Consider the following 9,812-nt stretch of genomic DNA (forward strand, 5'->3'; position numbering starts at 1 on the left):
GGCAGGCCTGGCTCATCCAACTCCTGCCTGCTCTTTGCAGCCCACAGATGCCGGCATTAAGTTCCCTGCACTTCAAGTCCCATAAGCCTCTGTAGCTTGAAAGGGCAAGTGGCACTCGGGAAAGAAGCACACTGAGTGGGAGCACAGAATTCCAGTTCTGGTGCCCTTTTCGACGGTTAGGCCACATCCTCCTAATGAGCAGCCTCTCGACTGAAAAAGCCCTCCTCAAGAGAAAATTCCACAGGTTCCGTTGGTCGCCTAGTGTGGTGGCCACTGATTCTCACTTTAACTCCCACGCTCTCGACTAGCACATCATTAATTATAATTAATGATCAATGGTAAGGTTGGAGGTGTTTAAGAAAGCCATGCTGGCTGCATTATGGAGAATGTATTTCCAGGGCCTCAGTTAAGGGTCCATGTGAGAAGTCCAGGTGGAGACACACCCACCCAGATGAGCTGTTCTCCCCCAGAGGCAGGCTGAGGGTCATCTGAGGCCCAGTGCTTGCTGGATATTATTCGGGCAAAATCGTTCTGGGAAGAAAAGCATTTTTCTCCTTGATGCTGGGGCACCCCCTTTAGCATCTCCGGGAGAGATGCACATCCCCCTGACCCTTGCTTCTGGCCCTCTTGGTGGTCTCGCTGAGTGCCCCTTGTCTTGGTGTCAGGATCCCCATATCAGACATCTGAGCCAGGAGTGGTAAGAGCCTGGGCACCCATAGCCCCTGCCTTTAACCCTTCAAGGGCCCTGGCCCTGGGCATTTCAATGGCTCCTTTCTCTGGCGCTCAATGAAACATTCTTCCAAGTAGATTATTGAAAGCAGAGCTCTGGGTACACAATGGGCGCTCTGTGCTCACAGCCGCTGCCCAATCTGTTTGCCCAGCCCGACTGCAGCCTCTCCTCTCTGCACACTCCCCACCCTCCACCCACCTGACCCCGGCCCCACCTCGAAGCCCTGTGAAAGGACTTGTTCTCCCCCTTCTCAGAAGTTCCCGCCGTGGCCTCTGCCAGCCTCTGGAGGAATTAGCCTAACAGGCCCCAGGCCTGCCTCCAGCCCATCCATCCGGGCTTCTGACCACTTTGATGTCCAGAGGCTTCCGTCCTCACTGGTCAGCTGGTTTCTCTCTCTCTCATATTCACACATGCAGACACACACGCACATACACACACACACACCAGATGGGACTTTCAAAGAAAGAGGTGAAGTCTCAGAGAATCAGACAGAGAGTGGGGAGCACGGAGGTCCAGATAAACGGAGGGGCTCCTAAACGTGAAGATGGTGGGCTGCCCACCAGCTCCCCCCTAGGGCACCAAGTTCTTTACAGGTTCAGGGAAGGCAAGAGAGTGTCTTGGTTAAATGTGAGACCCCTGGACCAGACTGCCTGTGTTCCAGCTCAGTTCTGCCATTTGCTAGCTGTGTGACTTAGCTATCTGAGTTAACCTCTTGGTGCCCCAGTTTTCTTATTTGTAAACCAGGAATAATAATAGTACTCACCTCAGATTGTTGTTGTGAGGATTACAGCAGACAAAAGCATGTGAAGCTCTTAGCACAGTGCCTGGTGCATAATAAGCTCTCACGAAATGAAAGCTATTGTTATTATCACTACTATGCTTGGATTCTATTGTCCTTACACTTAGAGTCTATTCCTACAAGTGTATGGCCTTAGGGACAAAAATCTGCATTCCCCTGATCAAGTCATTCCTCTCCTCCAAAATTTTCAATGGCTGCCAACTGCCTGCAGTAAAAAGCTCAAGCTCATTGGCTTGGCACTCAGGCACAGAACTCTGACTTCCTCGTTCGTAATGGTCACTGGATACATGGAAGGTAAGTGGGTCCCATTTCTACTACGTATTACAGTTGTTGTTGTCATCATCTACTGTACTTGGAGAAACTGGCTTTTAGCACAAACTGTAAGGAGACCCTGCCTGGGGGGGAAAGAAACCTGAATCAATACCAAATTGAAATTTGGAAACAATAATAATAATATAGTAGCTTGCATTTATTGAACATCTACTATATGCCAGGTATCATGCACAACTTTTTATATCCATTATCTCACTTCACTCGCACGCAATCCTATGACATGAGTAAAATTATCGTCATCTGCATTTTACAGATGGAGAAAAAGAGAAGCAAAGAAGGGGTGAGTAGTTTGCCCAAAGTCACAGAGCTAGGCAGTGTCAGAGCCAGGATTTGAACCTGGGTCTTGAATCCACTGCCTGCTGTATTAAATACCCCACCATTCACTCCCCTGTTGAGACACCCAGCCTGTCGTTGGGGTCTTCACTTAGTTTCCCCTCTGCACTCGAGTGGTTAGATGCCAACTCCCAGTGCGTTGGAATACCTGGCGGTCCCCAGGGGCTCTGGGAGGTCTTGGGACCTGGAAATGACACGGATACATGCTCTGGGAGGCTCCCTCGCCCGCCAACATCCTGGGTGGAGCTGCCTCCTGCCCTGCTCCACCCCTCGGGCATCAAGTGGGAAGGCAGCCACCTTGGAAGCCTGTTCTCAGGCCTGTTCCCTGCCCTCAAATCCCCTTCCTTGAGGGCCCAGTGCATGGTCCAGTGGCTATACGGTGTCCCAAAGCCCTTCCAGACAGAGGCTTCCCCTGGCTGTATATCTTCTCAGACCCAGATGTCACCTGTCATCTCTGCCTCCTGGTGAAACAGGAGTCAGTCTCCCAGGGCGGCAATCTTGCTGGGCTTTTCCTCTAAGAGACAGCACAACCCAGCCCCCGCTGCCCCCTGGCCTTGGCCAGGGATGCTCACTAATGACAGGGATAAGGCTTGCCTCTGTTCCCATGGCAACTGCTGCGCTCCACTTAGTCAATCACTTTTTGAAGCTCCTGCTGGTGTGAAAGTTATTTTGCATAGAAGTGCTTAACTCTTATCCAGGAACTCTGCTCTGGATCTTTAGATCCTTCCGGGTCCCTTATAAAGTTGATTTTCTCTTTCCTCCCTTTGTCGAGGTCCTTTCATCTTTAAAGCTAAGCTCAAACCCTACCTCTTCTAGGAGACCTTTGCAGATTACCCCCCTCCTCTCCCCACGTGGAGTCAATCTCTTGCTCCCACACTCCCCTGGGGCGTGTTTATGGCTCTATTAGATCAGAGTCTGCCTGTTTCACAGTTATTTATGTGTCTCCTTTCGAGCCCCTGGTGAGTGATCAGCCCATAGTAGGTGCAAAACAAACATTTGTTTGAATTTATTTGAATTTCCCTTTCAGGGTTTTTAAAAATTACTATTATTAACAGTACAGACCATTACTAATAATCCCTTACGCTTGTAAAATTATTTACAGTTTATATATAGCTTCATGCTTGAGGGCACTGCTGTAAACCCCAGCTCCACCCTTGCTAGCTGTGTGACAGTGTACAAGCCTTGTAACTGGTCTCAACCTGCTTCTCATCAAGAAAGTGGATTGTTGTAAACATAAAAATAAACGTGTAAAGGGTTTACTTAGCACAGGGCCAGATGCCTAGTGATGCCTCCATAAATGTTAGCAATTATTACAATTTGTGGTCTCATTTGGGCCTCATAAAAGCTCTAGGATGTGAAGAAAGGCAGGGCTTTTGTTGGTGTCATCATTGTCATCAATGACATGTGAAGAGACAGAGGCTCAGAGAGGGGAAGGTTTGCCCCGATATTCAGACTTCAGGCGAATGCGGTGGTGGGCACGTGTTGTCTGCCTTGGGGCCATCTGCCCTTTCCTGGTGACAGAACCCAGATTTTCCTTTGCAGAACTACTCCTCCCCACGGTGGGTCACCTCCAGGGGCAGGCTTGGACAATCGGAGCGTCAAATGTCCCTGGACACAGCGATTGGTTCAGGGATGCTCAATGGACCCAAGTCAGTCCAATGAGACTCAATTCTGAGATTTTTGTTTGAATTTTTAAGAACAAGATTGTCTCTTTCCTGCAGGACTCTAAGCCTGGACCTGCCTGGGACTAACTCTAACAGAAAGGAAAGACAAGTGCAGAGGTGGACACAGATCGATTCGTAGTATCTCAGTGGACCACATGAATCCTGAAACTAGAACTACCCCTGGACTTTAGTGATGTGAACTGATACAGTCTTTCCTTCTGATGCCAGTTTGCGTTGATGTCTGTCATTCAACTGAAAAAGTACCAACTGTTGCAAGTATACTGCCTCCTCCACACAGAAGTCAGGGATCTCTTTATTTCATTTATTCACTCGACAGACACTTATTGAGCACCCACTGTGTGCCATCCATTCAGCTGGGCTGAGACTACAGGGGCAGACAAGACACACTGCCCAGTCTTCCTGGAGTTGATAGTCCATTGTCATCCCACTTGACATATGAAGAGACTGAGGCTCAGAGAAGGGAACACCCCAAAGTACGTGTCCTTCAAATGATTTAGTGCCATGGTCCTGAATGAGGCTGGGCAGGAGCTAGGCTAGCAACCCGGGACTGATTAGTCCCTGGCAGGAAGGACTGGTTTAGGCATTTGTGAGTTTCTGCTCATCCCAGGCCAAAGCAGGAAGGCTCTAGGCCAAGGTAGGAGGTTGGACGTAGAGGCTGAGATTCTAATCCCCCGGTCCAGGACTCCTGGCAGGGGAAGTTTCCTGGGAGCAGCGTGGCTCTGAGGTCTGATTGGGGGATTTGACTCCCATGCTCCGGGCTTAATTGGTGGCCTCTCCCTTTGGGCTCCAATTCCAATTGTTAAAGGCTCTCCAGCATTAAGATGATCCAGAGAGGATAACCCTGGGAGGAGGCTTCTTCTCTCAGGAGCTTTCCCTACACTTCTCCACGGGGAAGGCCCCAGCTTCCAGCCCAAGCTGAGGCTAGTTTTCCTCCTCCATCTGATGACTCACCCCTGGGAGAGCCTGATCTTTCTGGGCCAGGCCCCTCAGGGAGGTTGTGATGTCTAGAAGTTGGATTTGCACTCAGCTTTCTTTGTTTGTTTCTGCCTCCTCTGTCCCTAGCACAGGATCTGACATGTATAGTCATTAAGTTTTTCTTGAATGAACGTTTGCAGGGTTTTTTAAATGAGAGAGGTGCCCATTGTGAGGCAGAATGACCATGAAACCAGTCCGGTTTAAGCCTCAGAACCCCTCCCTGGCACGGACCCCTCCCTGGCATGGGCCCCTCTCCAGGCCCTGGGAGAGGCTAGAGCAATGTGTTCACATGGTCATGTGCTTCTTGCACAAGTCGTTTTAACTGCAATCGGTTGAGATCTCTGACTCTTTCCACTCTGACCTCCTCAGTGTCATGCTTTCCTCGTGTCAGATGGCTTTGGAATAGCTGTGGCATTTTTGAGGTTTGACTAAAGGGAAGTTTAATTCGGGAGACACTTAGTTTGCATTTGGTGTCTGTCTAGGTTCTACATATAGTTAGGTCGGCTGTCTTGGTATGGAAATGTCTTACACGACCCTCTTGCTGTCTGCTGAGTGAACTCACCTGGCATAATGACAAAAAAGTGCAGGCTCAGAGCTTGCCTGGTGACATGAACTTGTCCTCTAGTGCCTGGCCACAGAAGTAGGTGTGTTGGAGAGGAGAGACAGTTTGAAATCTAGGGAGCCAGAGGTCAAGCTGTGGAAAATTCTTCCAATTATCAGACCTGTACAATTGTAAGCAGAGGACTTGGTGCTCAGAGATGCTTAGACAAAATGGAAGTTATCTCCATCAGGAATATTCTCTATAATACACTGGATACAATTATAAATGCACCATAACCATTTTTTTTTCCTTTTTAATGGGCATCATGTTAGTAATGGGTTGAATTGTATCCTTCCAAAAAGATATGCTGAAGCCCTAATTCCCAGTACCTCAGAATGAGACCTTATTTGGAAATAGGGTTTTACAGAGGTAATCGAGTTAAAATGAGGTCATCTAATCCAATATGACTAGTGTCCTTATGTAAAGGGGAAGTTTGGACACAGAGACACATACACAGGGAAAATCCCATGTAAAGATAAAGGCAGAGACTGGAGTGACGCATCTACAAGCCAAGGAACACCAAAGATTGTCAGCAAAGCACCAGAAGCTAGGAGAAAGGCCCGGAACAGATTCTCCCTCAAAGCCTCCACAAGGAATCAATGCTGCCAATACCTTGATTTCAGACTTGTAGCCTCCAGAAGTGGGAGGCAATACACCTCTGCTGTTTAAGCCACACAGTTTGTGGTACTTGGTTACAGCAGCCCTAGTAAACTAATACACATGTGAAGTAGAATTTATCAGAAGACTTGTGTCTATAGGCCACAAACCTGGAGCAGTACTATCAACAGGGAGAACATCCATGTGTGAAGTCCCATGTTTTATGCATTCCAACAATCAGAAATTAAGAAAAATTCAATTAACTATGCAAGAGGGAAGAGTGGATTATCTTTCCATTTTCTCTGTAGAAAATGATTACAAAATCGTTTTCCTACCAAAGGTATACCCAAGATGGCACCTGTGGCCTGCCCTCATCCTCCATACACTACGCTGCTCCTGCCATCTGGAACTTTCTCCCATTGTCTGCAACTAGGACTTCCCTACCTCCACCCGCTCATCCTGGTGCCTGTGTGTGCTCCCCTATTTAGAGTCACCGGCTGGGCTCTACTCCTGTGGGTCCAGATCTCAGATTTGAGACTCTAGAGAATTAATATGAGACTCTAGAGAATTAATGAGTCACAGTAACCTGGACCTTATCTCCAAAACCCCCCTCCTCATCACTTTCCGTTCCTTTCCTCCACCCAGAAAATGAAATCGGAGGTATTTCCTCTCAGAACCTGAAGGAATGTTGCTTTATGCTTGGCCACAGAGGAGCTGTCTCAGTCAACCTGTGAAAGGCCATCTAAACATTGGTGATTCTGCTGGGTTTTTCTTTCCACCTTTTCCTTCTCCTCACCCCCGGCCTGGCCTCCAGCCTCCCTTCAGATTTTCCTGCTCCACAGTGTCCTCAGGGGAACCCCAGCCCTCTTCTCCCCTGCAGCCCACCCCCACCCACCCTTACCACCAGCCTCCTTGGCTGACTCTCTCATCAGACAGCCAGCCAAGGTCAAGTTTTTCTTTGAGTCTGTCTGGAACTCTTGACTACGGTCCTGAAGGAAGTAAAGAGTGGTTCAGATGGGGATGCGGTGGGTCACCTGTGGAGGGTTCTATCTGGAGCACATCTTGAGCCATCGAGATTCTGAATTCAGCACTAAGAAGAGGGTATCAGTCAGGACGCTTGCAGCGACAGAAACCCAACCTGCCAGCTTAGGCAAGAAGGGGGAATTTTCTGTCTGGTGTAACCATGAGGAAGGAGATGGGATAGAGTGGAGCTTCAGCGATGACTTCAACTCTTTCCGCTTTCACTTTTACCCCAATGAAATGGGTGTCATTTTCATCCTTCTAGACGTGTAGCACCCAGGCTCACCAGGAAGAAACTCAGAACCCACTCTTTCTTGGTCCAAGTTTAAAAGTCCCAGAGGGGCCGGCCCGGTGGCGCAAGCGGTTAAGTGCGCGCGCTCCGCTGTGGCAGCCTGGGGTTCGCCGCTTCTGATCCCGGGAGCACACCGACGCACCACCTGTCAAGCCATGCTGTGGCAGGCGTCCCATATAAAGTGGTGGAAGACGGGCATGGATATTAGCCCAGGGCCAGTCTTCCTCAGCAAAAAGAGGAGGATTGGCAGATGTTAGCTCAGGGCCGATCTTCCTCACAAAAAAAAAAAATAGAAATAAAAAATAAAAGTCCCAGAGAACTCATACATTGCTGATGGGAATGTAAAATGGTGCAGCCACTGCAGGAAATAGAAAGTTAAACATAGAATTCCCATATGACCCACAATTCCGCTTCTAGCTGTATATTCAAAAGAATTGAAAACAAGGACTCAAACACATACTTGTACACGAATGTTCATAGCAGCACTATTCACAATAGCCAAAAGGTGGAAACAGCCCAAATGTCCTTCAACGGATGAAGAGATAAACACTTTGTAGTAAATACATACAATGGAATATTACTCCACCATAAAAAGGAATGAAGTACTGATACATGCTACAAGATGGATGAAGCTCAAGACTATCATGCTAAGGGAAAGAAGCCAGACACAAAAGTTCACATATTGTATGATTCCATCTATTTGAAATATCTAGAATAAATAAATCCATAGAGACAGAATGCAGATTGGTGGTTGCCAGGGGAACTAAAAATGGGAAATAGAGAGCAACTGCTTAATTGATGTGAAGTTTCCTTTGGAGGTGATGAAAAGGTTTTGGGACTAGATAGAGGTGGTGGTTGCACAGCATTGAATTGAATTGTTGACTCACTTTAAAAAGGTTCATTTTAAGTTATGTGAATTTCACCACAATAAAATTTAAAAGTCCCAGAGAAGAGCTCTGATTGGCCTCTCTTGGGTCAGGTGCCCACCCTGGCCAATCAACAGGGACTAGGGTGGGACCTACAAAGATATGGCAGCTCCCATTGGAGTTACATGGTTGCAGTTGGGGGAAATTATGTTTCCTGAAAAGGTGGGACACGGGGTGCTCTTCTGAGAAAATGAAACTTTAGTTTGAGAAATAAAAGCACCATCAAACATCAGAGCTAAAAGAGAATTTAGAACTACATCATCAATTTGGCGGCCACTAGTTAAGTATGGCTATTTAGATTTAAATTAATTCAGTTTCTAAATAGCACTAGCTCCTTTCAAGAGCTAGTGGCTGCCATATTGGATAGAAATAGAACTTTTCCATCATTGCAGAAAGTTCTATTAGAGAGCACTAATTTAGAGATTGTAGACTCCAACCCCTTCATTTCATAGGTGAGGAAAAGGAGGCCTAGAGAGAGGAAAGGACTTACATAACACACACAACAATCTAGGGACACAGCCGGAACCAGCACTCAGGCCTCTTGACTCCTATTTCTTCGATACTCTTTCCCCATATTAACATAGTCTGTAGGGTGCTGTCTCTCTTCAGGGAGCTCTCGGTTTCTTGGGAGAGGAGACATGCCAAGAATGACAGGACAGCCTCTTCAATTCCATTCACAAATATTATTGAGAGGCTGTGGTGGGCCAAGCACCCAGTCATGCTGGGAAAAGCAGGGTATGTCACAGAGACAGCGACTGGAAAAAGGCTGTACAAAGGGAGGAGAAGGGCAGATGAAGTCTTTAATTGGAAAGAAGCTCTAATATATTTCTGCTTATAAAAACAACATGCCTGTTGCATGCAATTTAGAAAACCTTGAAAAATATTAAGAAAAAATCAATATCACCATAATTTTTATGACTCAGAGACTGTCATGGTTAACATTTTTATATATATTCTACTAGGTCTCTTTTTTTCTATGTGGTTCCAATTAGAGACACGCATATATGAATAAAAATTCATTTTATTCTGTCTCCTGCTTTTTTCGCTTAATATATTTTGTACATTATGTCATCGAATGTAGATTCGTGCCATTGTTTTAATATCTGTGAGACATGAAGTTTGAATGGAAGGTTCCGAAAGGCTCCTTGATGAAGTGGCATTTGAACAGGCCCTTGAAGGATCAGGAGGCAGAGACAGTGGCCAGGGCATTCTCAGCAGAGGGAAGAGTATGGACAAAAGTCAAATCAGTGACAATCCACTCTGCCCACTAGAAGCTGGCCTTTGATAGAAGAGGGAACTGGGACCCAGAGAGGGGAGGAAATTTTACCAAGGCCATACGATGAGTTGGTGTTAAGACTTGAACCCAACTCCCAGTCCAGGGCTTTGGCCTCCCCAAAGTCCAGTCCAGAGTCTTCATACTGGCACTGGAGGCCCTGCATCATCTGGTTCTCATCCACTCTCATTGCCTTAATCACAGATGACAGCCCATCATGGATCATGCTCTGCATCCGTTTCGTGCAC

Source organism: Diceros bicornis, chromosome 1, assembly GCF_020826845.1.
Source record: "Diceros bicornis minor isolate mBicDic1 chromosome 1, mDicBic1.mat.cur, whole genome shotgun sequence".
Lineage (NCBI taxonomy): Eukaryota > Metazoa > Chordata > Mammalia > Perissodactyla > Rhinocerotidae > Diceros > Diceros bicornis.